This window comes from Papaver somniferum, chromosome 6 (assembly GCF_003573695.1).
Source record: "Papaver somniferum cultivar HN1 chromosome 6, ASM357369v1, whole genome shotgun sequence".
Classification (NCBI taxonomy): Eukaryota; Viridiplantae; Streptophyta; class Magnoliopsida; order Ranunculales; family Papaveraceae; genus Papaver; species Papaver somniferum.
The window spans coordinates 148220488-148241063 of NC_039363.1; the positions used below are offsets into that span (position 1 = coordinate 148220488).

At 41.0% G+C, this 20576-nt stretch overlaps 1 pseudogene; it reads right to left on the bottom strand.

Moving 5' to 3' along the window:
* Positions 1-302: 302 nt before the first annotated feature.
* LOC113291635 lies at positions 303-20060 on the bottom strand (annotated as a pseudogene).
* Between the last annotated feature and the right edge of the window lie 516 nt (positions 20061-20576).

Genomic DNA, 20576 nt, shown 5'->3' on the forward strand with positions numbered 1-20576 from the left:
TCGTGGTTAACCTATTTCTTTCATTATCACATCCTCCTTCATTGTTTGGGATCGTGAGCAATCATCACAGAGACAGTACACATAAAACGCATCACTAATTATATGCATGAATTGATGAAATGGGGGGATTCTATTATGTCCCTACGGGAATGCGTCACAGTTGGGTCTTAAGATAACATAAATAGAAGAAACATTGTTTAATCAAACCTAAACTCAGTCGTTGCTGAGTATAAAAGAAATTCCTACAAACTATGAAGGAGCGTTCATCTACAAAAAAAAATAGAGGAAGACAAGAGGAAAGTCTAATCATAAGTGAGGTCAGCCGTCTCTCCACCAGAGCCATCATTGGAAACTGCTTCAACATCTTCATCACAAGCTACTGCATCCGCTCTGGAGTCTGCGTCGACCTCCTTTTTTGATGACGTTTCAAAGTCTCCCTCAACAGTTGCTTCAATATTCCCCTCAAGATACGCGCAGACGTCATCTTTGGGATCTGTTTCAACATCTTCTCCAGATGAAGCTATCATGATCTCCTCATCATCTGCGCCAGCCTTGCCTCCGACGATTGCTTCAATACCTTTCACGGGATCTACTTTGATCTCTCCCTCAGGAACTTCCCCAACAGCCTTCTAAAGATGCTTCGGTTCGTTCATGTCAGAATCGAGGAGGATGATTCCATCACGGACAGGGTAATCATACTTGTTTTCAATGGAAGGTCGCTGATGCTCGATCCTTCGTCGCTTTAGCCGAGCTGCAAACCTTTCAGCTCTCGCACTCTGTAGCTAAGACGCTTCGCCGCGCCTCCATTCTTCCTCCATGCCGACTGAAGCCAAGAAAGCCTGAGCACGTTCCTGAACGAAACGTAGTTGCAGAAGAGACATACCCTTTATGGCACGATCAGCTTCACGAAATGGAGGATCTATTTTGGCCATCACCTCCTCGAACGCTCTAGCCTCAGGTTTGTCGACTTCGAAGCTCTTCTCTGGAGAAGTAAAAGAATAATCATCACCAGCAGTCCCCATCATATGCTGCAAAAAGGGACGTTATGATCATACCAACAACTGGTAAATAAAATTGTTATTATCAATCAAAAATCGAACTGCACAATGAACATGGGGTAATACCTGAAACAAAGAAGAAGAACAATTCTGCGATGGGAGGAAAGGCTCAACATCTTCTTTATATTCCGTAAATCAGCTAGATCCCAGGAAGAAAATAAGTCTCTACTTGCCGTGTATAAAGGCTCCAGATACGGGATAACAATCAAGTAGATACTTATCTATCTGATGATAACCGCGCTGAAAGGAAACGTTCCCTACGTAAGGACCAAGCCAGTCTCTATCCTGGTAATGTGCATCGAACTCCTCTTGATAATTTCTTTATCTGTCACCATCTAGTGCTTACCGCGCAACAATGTCACCGTTACGTGCTAAGCAAGGGACTTAATGTTGATGGTGGTTTTTAGTGCAGGGTCAAAATTGTAAAACCCTGTATTTAAATGCGTTGTCATCCTGCAAATGAACAAAAGCCATTTGAAAGTAACGAGTGCTCAAACCTCTTTACTTATACATATATTGGACAACTCAGTATATATATGAAATTCATTCAGAATGGTGCGCACAGTAGCAATCCCAAATATACTGTGAATTCTACTATATGCCAGCATTATTAATTAATACATTATTTTCCTAGTATTTTCCGTGCTATGTTCCCAGCCGAACTCTCATTATTGACATGACATGACGATTGAGTGTTCACTCTCAGCAGAGTAGCATGAATCTCCCGAAGTGCCAGTATAGAGATGTGCATGAAATACCCACATAGGCTACCTCACTCTCTGACAGCGAGAGTCTCACATCGACACGATTTGGTTAGCCCGATCGAGCATGCTTAATTTCCTTAAGGGAAATCTAAATTGTCCATATCAGTCTCAGAAACGATCGCAGCCACACAAGTTGGCCACACAATTTAACAAGCCTAGCCAAACCCTGACAAGAATAGGTGATTGTCGTGATGACCACCAGTGGGCCCACTTACGCCCTAGCCGGTCGGACATCACACGAACATCTCCTGGCACCGTCAAGCGCCAACCTTAAGTTGGGTGGCCGTGCTTCTTTGTAGAGATTCGATCGAACATAAGTTGTTCAAGGCAGTCTTAAAACGATCACGACCGCCCAACTTCTCCATCCTGGTTGGACGGATTAGATCATCCCATGAATGATTAGGAAAGCGCTAACGCACATGATGGAGGGCCCACTCTACCCTTACCTGATCTGCTTGCTCACAGCATGGTCACGGAGCAATGAACGTTTACTCAAAACATGACGGGAGCGATGCTTTTAAGGGTCATGGAAATTCCACTAGTGTCTTAAATTGATCACAACCATCCAACTTAGCCAGCGTATTTGGATGGCTTAGATCGCACCTAGGTCATCAAGAAGGTGCACATATGTTCACCGTTAGCCCGACGTGGGCCCTACACAATCGGTCTTCCCAAAGGAGAAGCGCAGCTCACCAAATCTTTTGGACAAATTCACGAGTGCGTGACTGTTTCAAAACCCTAATCAGGGTTTGTGGCAATGCACATCTGCCGTAGTTCGATCACGTCCATCCATCTTCGCCGGCCTAAACAGAGGGAGTAGATATAGACTCAAGAAGTCTCAAGGATGTTGACGTGATCACTATGGGACCACCTGTGCGTGTAACCGGCCGGCGTAGGCAGACTATGGCCAGGAGCATCGAAACACGCTCCCAAAGATGGCATGTTGCGCGGCCTCTAATCCTTTGCGGCAATGGATTTCTGTCGTAAATCTATCACGGCCATTCATCTTTACCTGTCAAATCGAGTGGCCTAGATCGAACCTTCATGGGACCGAGAGGTGTATACATGCACGGCATTGGGCCGTCTCCACGCATGACCGGTCGGTCCCACCAAAACCAGCGCCCATGCTTGAATTCGATCAATCCAAAGAGGAGTTGTTTGCGCACCTCTAAAAAGCCTAAAATCCATCAACGACAATGAACATGTGCCGTAAATCATCTCGTCCGTCCAACTTTGCCAGCTTGGTCCGACGGCTTGGATTAAAATTAGGCAATCGATGAAGCGTCTCAATGATTACCGTTCGTCACTCTATCACGGGGAGTGATCGACAAGATGGTGGCCCGCCGATGAGGCCTCCAAACGATCACTCGAAGATGGTTGGACATGCTGCCATTTTAAGAGATTAATCCGCGACTTGTTCAATCAAGCTTTGAAACAACGATGATTCATACATATCGATTGTTTTGAGCTGCTTGATTAAAAGCGAGGCATTACATGCGTCGAGCATACACGATATTTCATGAATATCAATTCCATAAATAATTTAGTTATTTAACCTGATAGCACTGTATGCTATTTCTTGCGGCGGGTCCCACGACTCGACCCACTCATTCGAGACATCAAACATGTCACAAACTGGGGGATGCTTACTGGGGTATTGGTCTGGTGGTTTACAGCGTGTAGCGTGCAACACGCCATTACAAGAACGTGTCAGGAAAAGGTGGGCGGTTAACAGTGATGAGGGAAGTGGGAAAAGATGTGATCGTGTGACAATCATTATCCTTACACGACCCCACTATTCCATCACTTCACCTTCTCCACTTCCTACGACATGAGGGTTGCGCTCAATGACTTGTATAAATAGGTCCTTCACCTATTTCCAACACAGACGGAAAAACCAAGTGTTATCAGAGTATCCAGAAAACGCCCAGAACTGATAGCTTACATTGTGCAAGCCAGTTCAACATTCTAATACAAGTCATAAACAGCCAACACATTTACAATCTCAACACCTTCTTCGCTTCCCTCCCTAAGATCAACCCTTCTCCTTCACCTTGTGACCGAATTGAATCTGGAACGGCCATTTCTTGGTTTAGGCCAGAGTCTTACAGATTGATTTCTCGAACCTAAAAGCACTCCCGTGCAGTGCATTTGTTTAGGGTTTGAACTCGTTTCTCATCAACACACCCCAAATTACCAAAAACAGCAGAATCAATTTTTACCCATAAACAGCGTGGCAACTTTTGGCCCAATGCCAAGCCCTAATTTTGGCCACGCCTAAACTATGCCAAAACCCTAATTTTGGTCGCGCCTAAAAATATGCCAAAATCCTAGCTTAGTCACGCCTAAACCACGCCAAAGCCATGCCGGCCATGCCTTGATGCCGCTGGCTGCCAAACGAAGGATTGCAACAATCAACGACCACCCTTCCTTCTAAGATGCAAATCTCAGCCGTCCAAGTTCTCCACCAAACGCGTGGCAACTTTTGGCCCAATGCCAAGCCCTAATTTTGGCAGCGCCTAAACTATGCCAAAACCGCAATTTTGGCCGCGCCTAAAACTATGCCAAAATCCTAGCTTGGCCGCGCCTAAAACATGCCAAAGCCACGCTGGCCATGCCTCCATGCCGCTGGATGTCAAACGGAGGGTTGCAACAACTACCCTTCGCTCTGAGATGAAAATCTCAGCCATATATACTTGCCACCAAACGACTTGTGGAAATCTCTTGGCTACAGTGCCAACTCTTGGACACGGTGCCAAAACCCTAATTTGGCCACGATGCCAAAGCCCTAATTTGGCCACGCCAAATCCATGTCGACCATGCCTCCATGCCGCTGGCTGCCAAACGGAAGGTTGCAACAATCAACGACTATCCTTCCTTCTGAGATGCAAATCTCAGCCGTACAAGCTCGCCACTAAACCAAACGACTTGTGGCAACCTTTGGCTACGCTGCCAACTCTTTGGCCACGGCACACGCTTAGCTATGCCAATTCTATGGTCACGACACCAAACCCTAATTAGCCACGCCAAGAGCATGCGCAAGCCATGCCAGCACCGTGGCCAAGACACTGGCTACCAACCGAAGGTAACCACAATCAACGGCTAACCTTCCTCTCAAGATGCAGAATCTCAACCGTCGAAGGTCACCACCGAGCCGGCAAGCCTCCCAATCTCAACTTTCTAAACAATAGCAACATGCTACACAAAGCACTCGAGACATCAAAACATGTCACAAACTGGGGGATGCTCATCAGGGTATTGGTCTGGCGGTTGACAGCGTGCGGCTTACACTACGCCTGTTACAAGAAAGTGTCATAAGAGTAAGGCGGTTAGTAAATACAAGAAGTAATGGTGAAACGTTTCCTTCATTATGGAAACATCAATTCCAAGCGTTACCCGTTACCGCTTTCTTTTATTTACTCAACCGTTTCCACTTCGTACGAGACCAGGGTATGTTTCGTTGCGACTTGTATAAATAAGTCTCACCTATTTCCACCAAAGAACAAGTTTTAGTCAGGTGAATACAACACTCATAAATCACTTGTTAGCTTCCCAATCTGCTAGCGTTTCACAGCACAGCACAGCTTGGCAGAGAAGGCACCAGCAACAGCAGCAGCAGCAACAGCAGCAGCAGGCTTTGCAGCAGGCTTGGCAGCAACAACAAATAATGCACAGCTCCAGCAGCAGTTAGCAAGTGAACAAGATAGCAATGAACACACACAACTATGCAAGCACAACAAGGCCACAACAGCTATGAAAACTTCAAAAATATGACAGCCAGCTCCCCGGCAGCGGCGCCAAAAACTTGGTGTGAAAATGGGAAGCACACAAAAGCTTGCAAGTATACAAGGCCAAGTTATGATATAGAAGGTAAGCAGGGGGTCAGTCCACAGGGAGTGGGAGCATACAAGAGAAACCTAAGCTAACAATGGTGACAATGCACTATGGCAGTGAGCAAAGCAAGGTAAATAGCATGAACCAAGGGTGCAAGGTAAAGCAGCAAAGAAACAGCTAAGAAAACAGCAAGGTAAAGCAGCAAAGAACCAAGGCTTGGAAGCCAAGGGCCAGGTGAGGATTGTGCACTGACTTCAGTGCACAAAAGGCTTCAAAGTGCAAGAAAAAAAAGGCAAGAAAATAAACTGAATTGAAAGCACACAGAACTGAAAATGTAAGTGACTGAGAAGGAATTGGTGGGTAAGCCAAGGCTTAGGATCCACCTTGTGTCCTAATCAAATGACATGTTTCTAGGTTGAGTTTGATCCTATGCATACATCTAGAAATAGAAGAATACTAAATTGCTCAATAGTCTGCCCCTAGCATTGGCTGTCTTTTGACAGCACAGCCAATCACAGGCACTATGTGCATTGGTATCTCCCATTTGCTCAAGCAAAACAGAGCATGGAAGTAACTATCCTAGCTTCTAGTCACTTGACAGTGCACAAGGCTTCAGCTGAGCCTTGGCCTGATGCTGTTTAGCTCATGCTAACCATGAGTATAACTAAAGCATTCATACAACAAACTGAATTCAAATGCAACAGATAAACAGGATACACACATACACACTATCAACTGTTGCTAAGACAGAAATTAAAAAAATGAGAATTGATTCAATAAATTGTTCACTGGCTAGCCCAGAGATAGTTTATAACACAACCCAACAGTACATATTTATACCCACAGATTAAAATTAGGGTTCTTCCCCCTTTTCCCAAAAATCAGAAATTAGGGTTACCTAATTTGTTGAAAATTGAGCCTTGAAATCGAGCACCCATGCTTTGAATCGTCCTTATGCTCCCTCCTGAATCTTCTGCTACCATTAATTTCCCTAAATCGAGATGTTTTATCAACCTCACCTAGGACAGTTGGTGAGAGAGGATAAAACAGCTAGGTTTAGGGGGATTGTTTGGGGGTTTGTTCTGTCGGGTGATGGTGGAGGTTATGGTGATGGTTGAATGATTTGGGGAAAGGATGGTGGAGTGATTTGGGGGAGAAGATGGTGGAGTGATTTGGGGGAAGGGTCACTGTTGCAGGAGAGGGGAAGAAGAAGAAAGAAAGAGGAGAAGAATGGGTCGATAGTTTAGGGTATAGGTATAGGTTGCTAGGTGTTGAGCAGGTGTAGAGGATTTTGATGTTTCGCGAAGCTGGACCGATGGATGGGAAGATGGCAGAACAATCTGACGGCGAGATGGAGTGAAGCTTGTAGCGACCGCTGGATTATATAATACAACAAAATCAACGACGCCAGATGGAGTTAGGTGTTGTAGTGTTAGGCGGAGATATCAAACTTCGATGTACAGCAAGGGAGCGACCGTCGGATGCTTCTGAGAACTGATCTGACGGCTGAAGACGCAAGCGGGTATGGATTTGGGTTTTAGGCTTTTGGGTATAGAATATGGGTTTGGGAAATGAGTTTGGGCTTGGAAAACCTTGAGCCCACTTCTTCTTTAAGAACAACTTTCTTCTTCTTGAGCCCATTTCCAGCTTTTTGGACGTGCGCTCCATTCTTTGCGGCTTCCTTGCGTAATTTCTCCCGGCTTTTCACACTTTTCTGCTCTTTTGCTCCGCAACATCCAGACTTTATTTATTACCTAAAAATGCAAAATTAAGTAAAAAAATATTTATTCTTGAAAACAATGAAAATACAGAATATGGGATAAAATGTAGAATTAATGCAAAAAGATGAGTTAAATGCCAACAAAAAGGGATAAATATATACAATATTTGGCACTCATCAAATACCCCCAAACCTGAATTTTACTTGTCCTCAAGTAAAACAAAACTAAGGAAATCCTAACTATACCACTGTCGCTGGTCTCTCGAATGCATTTAGCGTATGCACTAAGCCTTTTAAACCACTAAGTGTCCCTAGTGGACGAGTTGAAGTCTCGTGAAGGTTTGCTTAGAACGTACCTACAAAGTTCTAGGTCAAAATATAAGCTCAGATTCCATCAAATGTGACATGTGCAAAACAGTTTAAGCTCACAGCAAAATGGAGATGTCAATCTAGCTATCGAAGGCACAATCCTAGCACTGATAACAAAAAAAGACATGTGATAAGAGTGTAAAGTGTATCTACACATGTGTAAAGAAAGATCTGAAGTTATGACTACTAATCACCAAGAGATAGTTTCTCAGGCTAAGAACTGAGGTCGAAATCTAGCTAGCTGTCCGGACTTTACGAGAATTGTGAATGAGTTGGAGGTATTTCACAATTACTCGCGTTGTACATCAATGGCATACACCCTCCTTGCTTATTACAAAAAACAACAAAAATGACTCTTTACATGACTCTTATTTACATTGACTATTCTCTTTTTATTTTTGGAACAAGAGATGATGGAATTGATAAATACTTGATTTTTTTGTATTTTTCTGATATTTTTTTTTTTTTTTTTTTTTGAATATATACATTTTTTTTTTTTTTTTTTTTGCAAGGAAACACTTTTGATACATAACAAAAGGAAACAAAAGATTACATGACACTTTGCAAGAGGTAGCCCTTTTTGATGCACCCAGTTAAATTCGATGGTTGTCTTTCTTAATGTAACCTCCACCTTCTATCCCAACCAACCAAAGAACAAGCTAGTCAAGTTTCGTTCAGTATTCTAAAGTGATTGGCAATCGTAACTTCCTATCAAACACCTTGAAGATCGAGGCCATACATGTATTGGTAGATCGTGCGCGTGCAAATTTCTTATCACTATGTGAATTGTGCTAGAATCAGGGTGCCTAAATATCTAGACTAAGACTCCTAATAAAAATACATATTTGCACAAGAGTCAACATTTCAAGGTAAATGAGCTCCATTTTTATGATTTTTCATTTTTTAATTTTTTAATTTTTTTTTGAATTTTTTTTTTTTTTTTGGAATTTTTCAATTTTTTCAAAAAGAAGAAGGAGTTCGTTTTCAATTATGGCAATTATCATGGTATCTACTCTATACCCCCAAACCTAAACTAAACATTGTCCTCAATGTTTCAAAATATGGAAAGAATTATAAAACAATATATGAAGAGGAACATGCTGAGTAGAGTAAAAGGAGAGAGAATACCCGATTGTACGGCGGCAGCTCGATTAAAACTCCGTTATTCAAGGCAAAAATCCATCATATTAGGAGTCACAATGGATGAGCACAAAATATACAAAAGGAAATTTAACTAACACATTATCTACAAGAAAATTTGGTTTTTAATGGGATTGGACTTTTTGGAAAAAATTTGGTTTTGTTGGGAAACATTTGGTTTTGATGGGAAAACGAAAAATTTTGGTTTTTAGGGAAAGATTTGGAAAACTTTTTGGTTATTTAGGGAAAGAGTGGACCAGTTTAGTCCACATAGACTGGGTCCTCCAGGTTGGTTGTTTCAATGTCGGGTGGAAATGGCTCAAGGAATGGCTTTAATCTCTGCCCGTTGACTTTGAAAACGTTCTTGTTGGAGACATCCTCCAGCTCTACAGCTCCATGAGGAAAAACTGTGCGTACTAGGTACGGACCCTTCCATCTGGAACGCAGTTTTCCTGGAAAAAGATGTAATCGGGAGTCATACAGCAAGACTTTCTGACCAGGAGTGAAGGATTTGCGTAGAATACGCTTGTCATGAAATCTTCATCTTCTGCTTGTACAGCTTGGCACTGTCATAAGCCTCATTTCTCAATTCTTCCAACTCGTTGAGTTGAAGTTTCCGTTGAATTCCAGCTTCGTCCAGAGAAAAGTTCAGCTCTTTGATTGCCCAGTAGGCACGATGTTCTAATTCCACAGGTAGATGGCACGGCTTTCCATACACTAGACGATAGGGGGACATGCCAATTGGTGTCTTATAAGCTGTTCTATAGGCCCACAAAGCATCATTCAATCTCAATGACCAATCTTTCCTGGACGGGTTGACCGTCTTCTCCAGAATGTGCTTAATTTCCCTATTAGACACTTCCACTTGTCCACTAGTCTGAGGGTGGTACGGAGTAGCAACCTTGTGAGTTATGCCATACTTGCGTACTAAAGACTCAAAGTACTTGTTACGAAAATGTGAACCGCCGTCACTGATGATAGCTCTAGGGGTACCACAACGTGCAAATATGTTTTCCTTAGAAATGAAAGTACCACCTTGTGGTCATTTGTTCTGGTTGCTATGGCTTCTACCCACTTAGAAACGTAATCAACTGCGACTAGGATGTACAACTTGCTGTCACATGGGAAATGGACCCATGAAGTCTATCCCCCAAACATCAAAAATCTCCACAATCAAAATGGGGTTCAATGGCATCATGTTTCTCCTCGAAATGCTTCCTAGCTTTTGACAGCGTTCACAAGCAACACAATAATCATGGCAATCCTTGAACAATGATGGCCAATAGAATCCACACTGCAAGATCTTTGCAGCGGTTTTCTTGGCACTGAAATGGCCTCCACATGCTTGGTCATGACAGAAAGATATCACATCTTTCTGTTCAGTGTTGGGGACACATCTCCTAATGATTTGGTCTGGACAGTACTTAAACAAATATGGGTCATCCCAAAGGAAATGTTTGACTTCAGCCAGGAATTTAGAGCGGTCTTGTCTCGACCAACGTGAGGGCATCCTACCTGTAGCGAGGTAGTTAACAATATCAGCAAACCAAGGAAGGTCTGAGATAGACATCAGCTGTTCATCTGGGAATGATTCTCTAATCAGCTCAATTCATCAATAGACTCTAAAGTAATCTAGACAAATGATCAGCAACCACATTCTCACAACCTTTTTATCACGGATTTCGAGATCGAATTCCTGTAATAAGAGTATCCATCGAATAAGGCGAGCTTTAGCATCCTTCTTGGAAAGAAGATACTTCAAAGCCGCATGGTCTGTGTATATGATGATCTTAGACCCTATCAGATAAGATCTAAACTTGTCTAATGCGAAAACGACGGCAAGCAATTCCTTCTCGGTAGTTGAATAATTGAGTTGGGCATCATTAAGGGTTTTGCTAGCATAGTATATCACATATGGTAGTCTATCAACTCGCTGTCCTAAAACAGCACCAACAGCATAATCAGAGGCATCACACATAAGTTCGAACGGAAGCTTCCAATCGGGTGGTCGGACTATAGGAGCGGTGGTGAGAAGGGTTTTTAATTCCTCCCATGCCTTCACACAAGCAGCATCGAAATTGAAGGCAACATCTTTGGAGAGAAGACTGCACAGAGGTCTGGAGATTTTGCTGAAATCTTTGATGAATCGCCGGTAAAAACCAGCATGACCTAGAAATGATCTGATCTCCTTCACAGAGCAAGGTTGTGGTAGATGTTGAATGAGGTCAACTTTAGCTTTATCCACTTCAATTCCTTTCTGAGATGATGTGTCCTAGAACTATTCCTGAATTCACCATAAAATGGCATTTTTCCCAATTTAGAACAAGGTTCTTTTCTTTACATCTGGATATCACGAGGGCAAGATGCTTCAAACATTCGTCAAACGAGGAACCAAAAACAGAGAAATCATCCATAAAGATCTCGAGAAAACTATCTATCATGTCAGAAAAAATGCTCATCATGCAACGCTGAAAAGTAGCAGGTGCATTACACAACCCGAAGGGCATACGTCTATAAGCAAACGTCCCAAATGGACACGTGAATGTAGTTTTTTCCTGATCTTCGGAGCATGTGAATTTGGTTAGAACCGGAAAAGCCATCTAGAAAACAGTAGTGACTGTGTCCAGACACACGTTCTAGCATTTGGTCAATGAAAGGGAGCGGGAAGTGATCCTTCCTTGTTACTGTGTGTTCAACTTCCTGTAGTCGATGCATACTCGCCATCCTGTGGTTGTACGAGTAGGGACTAATTCATTCTTGTCGTTCTGAACAACAGTAATGCCTGACTTCTTAGGCACAACTTGAATGGGACTAACCCATTTGCTATCGGGAATTGGGTATATGATACCCGCATCAAGTAGTTTCAGGATCTCTCCTTTGACTACATCTCTCATGTTAGGATTAAGTCTCCTTTGCATTTCCCTCGATGGTTTGGCATTCTCTTCAAGGTTAATGTGGTGCATGCAAATGGTGGGACTAATTCCTTTGAGATCTGAGATGGTCCATCCTAAGGCCTCTTTGTGTTCCTTAAGTACTTCTAAAAGCTTACTTTCCTGTTCCGTGTCTAAACATGATGAAATAATGACAGGTAAAGTATCAGAAGAACCTAGGAATGCGTACTTCAACGTACTAGGCAATGTTTTCAATTCAAGCTTGGGTGGCTCAACAATGGATGGAATAAGCTTGGAATCAGAGAGTAAGGGGGTTCCACTTCATATTTCCTTTCAGTGACGTCCATTTGAGGTACAGATTCGAGCAGAGATAGGACGTCACTACAGTATGCATCATCATAGGAATCTGGGTTAAAGTTCTCCATACATGCTTGAAAGGGGTCGACGGATAGAATGTTAGTCAACGAATCTTGCATTAATCCTTCAATCATATTAACTTCATGCACATCATCATCATCAAGATTCACAGGTTGTTGACTAATATCGAACACATTCAATTCTACCGTCATGTTACCAAAAGACAGTTTTAACACTCCATTCCGACAGTTGATGATCGCGTTGGACGTAGCCAAGAAAGGACGTCCTAAGATGACAGGAATGTGACAGTCTGGGTTTTGTACAGGTTGAGTGTCTAAGACAATGAAGTCTACGGGAAAATAGAATTTGTCAACCTTGATCAAAACATCTTCGACCACTCCACGAGGAATCTTGACAGATCGGTCTGCCAGTTGTAGAGTGATAGATGTTGGTTTCAACTCCCCAAGACCTAACTGCTCATAAACAGAATATGGCAGTAGGTTAACACTTGCACCTAGGTCTAATAACGCTTTATTGACCGTGTGTTCTCCTATAGTGCAAGAAATTGTTGGACATCCTGGATCCCTAAACTTGGGTGGAGTTTTGTTCAGAATGATGGAACTCACCTGCTCAGCTAAGAAAGCACGTTTTTGCACATTGAGCTTGCGCTTTTGAGTACACAAGTCTTTGAGGAATTTGGCATAAGCAGGGATTTGCTTGATTGCTTCAAGAAAAGGAATGTTGATGTTGACTCTCTTGAACAGATCTAACATCTCATTGTAATGGGTACTTTTCTGTTGATAGATCAATCTTTGAGGAAATGGGCAACAGGAAGATGAGTTGGCAAAGGGACATTCACAGCAGAATTGTCAGATTTTCCAACTTGCTCAGATTCTTTGGTTTTCTGGGGTTGTGGAGACAACGTGGAATTTGTATCAGATCATTAGGTTCGCCTACGTTGTTCTCGATGACTTTACCACTTCGGAGGGTGGTAATGGCATGGATTTGATCAGGTGAGGTTTCAGTGCAGGATGTTGTGCCTGTTTGAAATATCCTCTTTGGATTTTGTTGGGGTTGGCTCGGAAGTTTACCCTTTTCTCTCTCACATATTTGATCCATCTTTTGATCTAGATTTTTCTGACTTTGCATCAAACTCTGGAACATTTCCTCTAGGGTGGATAATCTCTTGTCGTATTGTGTTGAGGATATGATTGTTGTTGAGAGTTTGATTGTTGTTGAGGGTTTCTCGGGTGTTGATAACCTTGATTGTTCTGATATCCCTGATTGTTTTGATAGCTCTGATTGGGTTGAGATGGTCCTCCTTGAGTGGGTCCTTTTGACCATGAAAAGTTAGGGTGGTTTCTCCATCCTGGATTGTAGGTCTGTGAATAAGGGTTATGCTCTGGTTTTGAAACATGGCATGTGCCTGTTCAAGCCTAGACTCCTGGACTGCAAGCAAATCTGGACAATTTTGGAATTGATGGTTGGGGTCGTTACAAGCAGCACAAACAGACGAAGCGACATGTTCTCGGAGAGTAGTGGTGGAAGGTTTTGAATTTTTATGTAGTTCTAACTCTTCTAATCTCCTAACTATTGATGCCATGTTTGCTCTACCCTCAAAATCCGCTTCAATCCTAAAAGCCTTTGCTTCGGATGTAGTCTTTCTGGTTTCACGGATGGATTCCCACTGTTGCGTCTTTTCAGCTACTTCAATCAAGAAGTCCCAAGACGCGTCAGCAGTTTTATCTACGAATAGACCATTACACATCGACTCAACCGTTGTTCGGGTGGACACATCTAGACCTTCATACAAAATTTGCACAAGTCTCCATTTTTCAAAACCATGATGGGGACATTGGAGCAATAATTCATTGAATCTCTCCAGGTATCTAGCTAAGGTCTCACCTTCTAATTGCACAAAGCTATTCAGACTTTGACGAATTGTCGCAGTCTTGTGGTTCGGGAAAAACTTTTTGAAAAACTCCTTTATGAGGTCATCCCATGTCATGATGGATTGAGGCTGTAAAGCATAGAGCCAGGCCTTTGCCTTATCTTTCAGGGAGAAAGGAAAAAGCCTTAACTTCAGGGTTTCGTCGGTCATTTGAGTGAAACGCAGAGTTCCACAAATTTCCTCGAATTCTCTCACGTGGTGGTACGGGTTTTCATTCTCAACACCTCTAAAAATAGGAAGCATCTGTATTGTGCTTGATTTCAGCTCATAATGGCCATTAGCCTCGGGCAGCAAAATACAAGAAGGTTGACTGGCTCTAGTTGGGTACATATAATCCTTGAGGGTACGTGGTTCTCCCATTGTTTCTGGTTGATCTGGACTGTCTCCCTCAGAACTTAGAATTTCGATAGGTTCGTCTGGGTTAATTCTAACAAGTCTGTTTGTCTGGTCTCTGTAGGTCACAATCATGTCCTAGTAGGTACCTTAACTAACATGTTGGTCAGACAGAGCAATCGGAAACAATTTGGCCCACAAGGGTTATGAAGATTTGGTTTTGAATGGGTTTTGGTTTAAAGAAGGGGTTTTGTTTTTGGTTTAAAATTGGGCTTTGGAAAAGTTTTTGAACTAAACCTAGCATAAATTATCACAACTCATAAAAGAAAATAAAAACAATAATAATAATTAAACAAACCCATAAAAGAAAAAGAAAAATAAAAGAAAAAAAAAAAAACAAAAAAAAAAAATAATTACAGTCCCAAATAAAAAAAAAAAAGAAAAAGAAAAATAAATAAAAATTATTACAATCCCAAATAAATAATTAAATTAATTATTACAAGCCCGAATTTGAATTTAAATGAGGCCCAAGTGGGTTAACTCATGGGTTAGGCTTACTTGTTTTTTGGAGGGAAGCCCAAAAATAGGCTTTTAGTCCCCTTTTAGTTGCACAGCCCAGTTGGGCTTTATGATCGTCCTAAGCAGCTCACGTCCAAGCCCAGCAGCAACAGGTGGAGCAGAGCCCAGCAGCACTTGGTGAAGCCCAATTCAGAAAAGTACAAGCCCACTAGAAGAAGGCAGAGCCCAGCAGCTTCACTTCAGTTGGCAGCCCAGCAGCTTCACTTGGCAGCAGCAGGTGCTTTGGTTCACCAGCAGCAACAGCAGCAACAGCAGCAGCAGACTTTGGCTTGGCAGCAACAGCACAGCACAGCTTGGCAGAGAAGGCACCAGCAACAGCAGCAGCAGCAGCAACAGCAGCAGCAGGCTTTGCAGCAGGCTTGGCAGCAACAACAAATAATGCACAGCTCCAGCAGCAGTTAGCAAGTGAACAAGATAGCAATGAACACACACAACTATGCAAGCACAACAAGGCCACAACAGCTATGAAAACTTCAAAAATATGGCAGCCAGCTCCCCGGCAGCGGCGCCAAAAACTTGGTGTGAAAATGGGAAGCACACAAAAGCTTGCAAGTATACAAGGCCAAGTTATGATATAGAAGGTAAGCAGGGGGTCAGTCCACAGGGAGTGGGAGCATACAAGAGAAACCTAAGCTAACAATGGTGACAATGCACTATGGCAGTGAGCAAAGCAAGGTAAATAGCATGAACCAAGGGTGCAAGGTAAAGCAGCAAAGAAACAACTAAGAAAACAGCAAGGTAAAGCAGCAAAGAACCAAGGCTTGGAAGCCAAGGGCCAGGTGAGGATTGTGCACTGACTTCAGTGCACAAAAGGCTTCAAAGTGCAAGAAAAAAAAGGCAAGAAAATAAACTGAATTGAAAGCACACAGAACTGAAAATGTAAGTGACTGAGAAGGAATTGGTGGGTAAGCCAAGGCTTAGGATCCACCTTGTGTCCTAATCAAATGACATGTTTCTAGGTTGAGTTTGATCCTATGCATACATCTAGAAATAGAAGAATACTAAATTGCTCAATAGTCTGCCCCTAGCATTGGCTGTCTTTTGACAGCACAGCCAATCACATGCACTATGTGCATTGGTATCTCCCATTTGCTCAAGCAAAACAGAGCATGGAAGTAACTATCCTAGCTTCTAGTCACTTGACAGTGCACAAGGCTTCAGCTGAGCCTTGGCCTGATGCTGCTTAGCTCATGCTAACCATGAGTATAACTAAAGCATTCATACAACAAACTGAATTCAAATGCAACAGATAAACAGGATACACACATACACACTATCAACTGTTGCTAAGACAGAAATTAAACAAAATGAGAATTGATTCAATAAATTGTTCACTGGCTAGCCCAGAGATCGTTTATAACACAACCCAACAGTACATATTTATACCCACATATTAAAATTAGGGTTCTTCCCCCTTTTCCCAAAAATCAGAAATTAGGGTTACCTAATTTGTTGAAAATTGAGCCTTGAAATCGAGCACCCATGCTTTGAATCGTCCTTATGCTCCCTCCTGAATCTTCTGCTACCATTAATTTCCCTAAATCGAGATGTTTTATCAACCTCACCTAGGACAGTTGGTGAGAGAGGATAAAACAGCTAGGTTTAGGGGGATTGTTTGGGGGTTTGTTCTGTCGGGTGATGGTGGAGGTTATGGTGATGGTTGAATGATTTGGGGAAAGGATGGTGGAGTGATTTGGGGGAGAAGATGGTGGAGTGATTTGGGGGAAGGGTCACTGTTGCAGGAGAGGGGAAGAAGAAGAAAGAAAGAGGAGAAGAATGGGTCGATAGTTTAGGGTATAGGTATAGGTTGCTAGGGTGTTGAGAAGGTGTAGAGGATTTTGATGTTTCGCGAAGCTGGACCGATGGATGGGAAGATGGCAGAACAATCTGACGGCGAGATGGAGTGAAGCTTGTAGCGACCGCTGGATTATATAATACAACAAAATCAACGACGCCAGATGGAGTTAGGTGTTGTAGTGTTAGGCGGAGATATCAAACTTCGATGTACAACAAGGGAGCGACCGTCGGATGCTTCTGAGAACTGATCTGACGGCTGAAGACGCAAGCGGGTATGGATTTGGGTTTTAGGCTTTTGGGTATAGAATATGGGTTTGGGAAATGAGTTTGGGCTTGGAAAACCTTGAGCCCACTTCTTCTTTAAGAACAACTTTCTTCTTCTTGAGCCCATTTCCAGCTTTTTGGACGTGCACTCCATTCTTTGCGGCTTCCTTGCGTAATTTCTCCCGGCTTTTCACTACTTTTCTGCTCTTTTTGCTCCACAAGTCATCCAGACTTTATTTATTACCTAAAAATGCAAAATTAATTAATAAAAATATTTATTCTTGAAAACAATGAAAATACAGAATATGGGATAAAATGTAGAATTAATGCATAAAAGATGAGTTAAATGCCAACAAAAAGGGATAAATATATACAATATTTGGCACTCATCAGGTGTCAAAACCTGTTATGCTCTTGTATACATTCTACCTTCCTATGTGACTCATAAGCAAGAGACAAGAACATGATCCATGGGAACAGTTAGCTAACAAGTTAAAAAGGATATGCATTTAGATAATCTATCTAATCACAATGCTAATATTTAAGCTTAGGTTACAATATTTGGGTACAACTCTCAAGACATGATAATCACTGGTATATTATCGATCACCCTTAGTTAAGAGAATATATCAAAGGTGAAGTACTTACAATATACATATTAATGCGACTAATGATCCAAATATCTTAATTATGATTCATGTTTAACTAAATTGATTTGTGTTTAAGTTCTTAAAGATACATGTTAGAATAAACGAAGTCGTGTATTACTTTTGCATTTATTAAATTGCAAATAAGAAACCTCAAGTTCAATCTACTACTTGACAATTCTCGAAATATAAATTTAAGCAATGGTTGTTCAAATGGGAAAAATCAAGTTACATTCAGGTTTATGAACTGACTTGGTCAGTACACGAAGATACTAAATAAAAGTGAAGAATAAATATCAACTAACTCACATTCACAAACTGGTTTTCTCATCTCACGAACTGGTCGATTTTGATATGTTCCCGGGTACTCTTTCTTTCAATTGTACATGAGTTGATTTATACAGTTCGCGAATTGTTTGAGTTTGAAAGATTCCTGAAGACTTTTTATATTTGAGTTCAAAACTTTTTTGAGCAGTTCGAATTACATGGAAGAAGGTAAACTTCAAATATACCAAAAAGAGACAAGTAAAGACTAATATGGGAGAACATATCACCGACTTTTGCTTTGAAGTTTTGGTATAATAAATCTCAAAGTAGAAAAAGGTACTATGTATCGGCATAACAACTTGACTATTGTCATAAGTTGTTATTATGTTACAGATCTTCAAAAAGTACATAGTGAACACATTCATCATCGAAGACGTTGAAGATTCAAGAAATAAATAAGTATAGTGAAATTATAGCATAAATGTTTTGTTTTAAAAATTTGTCAGTAAAATTAAAGGGGGGGGGGGTAACGTTGGATCATTTCTCGGTTGAACCCACTGGTATTGATATTTCAAGTCATTTTTCAAATTTAGATGCCAAAATGCATTCTTGATTTACTCTACTAAAATCGTTTTTGGACTAGATAGGTTTAAGAAGTAGAGTATGGAATCAAAGCTATCATTGAAGACCAAAGATTGAAGACTCACAAAGATATATATCGAGAACTTCATTAAAGGTTAGTAATAAATACTTGATTTTGTTGTTTATTCTACCTCTCTATCTATCAGAGCAAAGTTCCCACTCTTCAGAAAAAATCTTATGACGTTAAATATATTTTTTTATATACACCATAGGATTTTTTGAACCTAAGGCTTTAGTGAAAATAAACATTGACATTGGAAATGTATCCATGTTATAGTGAGTTAAAATCCGAAATCAACGAGCAAAAAATCACTAAATTCTAAGTTGTAACGAAGAAGTTATGAGCGATTTACTAAGCTGAAAAAATATGTGGCTAAATGTTGATTTCATGAATAGGAAATTGTACACAACTTTCAACAATAGTCGCGAACCGAAACCGTAAATACGTGACTATATGGATGTTTTAGTCAAGTATGTGATGTTTCCTTTCATAGACCAGGTGGCTTTGTTTTTAAGCAACCTAGGCTTGTGTATTCACTATAAATAGAGGCTTCATGTAACTATACAATCCATCCCTTAGAAAATTGTGTGTGAGTTGCATATGGTTGTTTTCCATATCTATGTTTTTCAAGAACAAGAGTGAGATTTTGAAGACTTTATTTGAGGATCGTAAGGCACATGCAAGCTATCTTCATTGATAGTTACTAAACCTATATCTAGGTTACTATCATAACCCCTAGATTTTATAGATCAAGATATCTCTAGATTATTTATAGGTGATCTTGTAAAGGAGGATCAATTAGGTTAAGCAATATGTGTAAACCCTAATTGTTAAGGATCATCTTATAAAGAGAACTAGCATTTTGCTAGAAGATTTGTAAATGCAATTCCTATGGAGAAGAAGTGTTCTTCTAGAAGCTTTTACAAGTGCACGAATACAACTGAAGCATGTATTTCTTATATCTGAAATCTGGTAGTAGGCTATTTGTGTAACAACTTAAATTAGTGTGTGTATTATAGGCCAGGTACCAGGATTTTTCTACAAGATTGTAGTTTCATCGTTAACAAAAATTTATGTTGTCTGGGTTATTTCTTTTCCGCCTTATAATGTTTTACCTTTATAATTACATCACAGGTTGTACGTCATTAAACCTAGATAATATCAACTCAACTGTAAGAACCTACCAGACTCGTTCTCGTTGAATTTAGTGTTTTGAAATATCGATTAGAAGACTTACTCTCTTGGAATTCGGTTCGTTACAGTTTGGGTACATACTAGGTTTTGCTTGTTAAAATAATCTTGTATACAGTTTCGTAACCGAACATACATATTGTATAAGGATTGTCCATATAGGTTTCTAAACAGAAAAATTGGTGGTGTATTGGTTACCTTCTCATTTTCAAATCCCTCTCCATCATTACATGGAAATCCCCTTGACTTCCTCATATTTATTTATATCAACCTATTGAAGTTATATTCATTATATGGTGTGAACAATTAGCGTTTACAATTGGTGTCATGTTCGACCAATGAGAAGTCAACACACTGTTTTCTCACATAAATTCATGTTGCAACTGCAGGGTGATTTTAACAATTGTTCATGGCTGGTTTGGTCGTCGTCGATATATGAGTTCATTTCTAGCTAACCATGGTGACAACATCAGAAAGAAGAAAAATGTTGTGGGTTACATATTTTTCTTTGAGTAATTAGGGAATTGTAATTATTTGGAAAACAGTAGGTATATAGAAGGTGAGAAACCGGTCGGCTAATAGGTAGGCGAAAAGAAAATTTCAAGACACCATAGAACTTGGCATTATAAAAAAAAAGGTGCCCCAGTTTCAGGAGCTAAATGGAAATTTATCCCTAGTATTAGAGTGTTGCTCAGTTGAACCCACAAGTTTTGCTATCTCAAGCTTGTTGTCAATGTTAGTTGATCAAAACTGTTAGAGCACTGCTCGGTC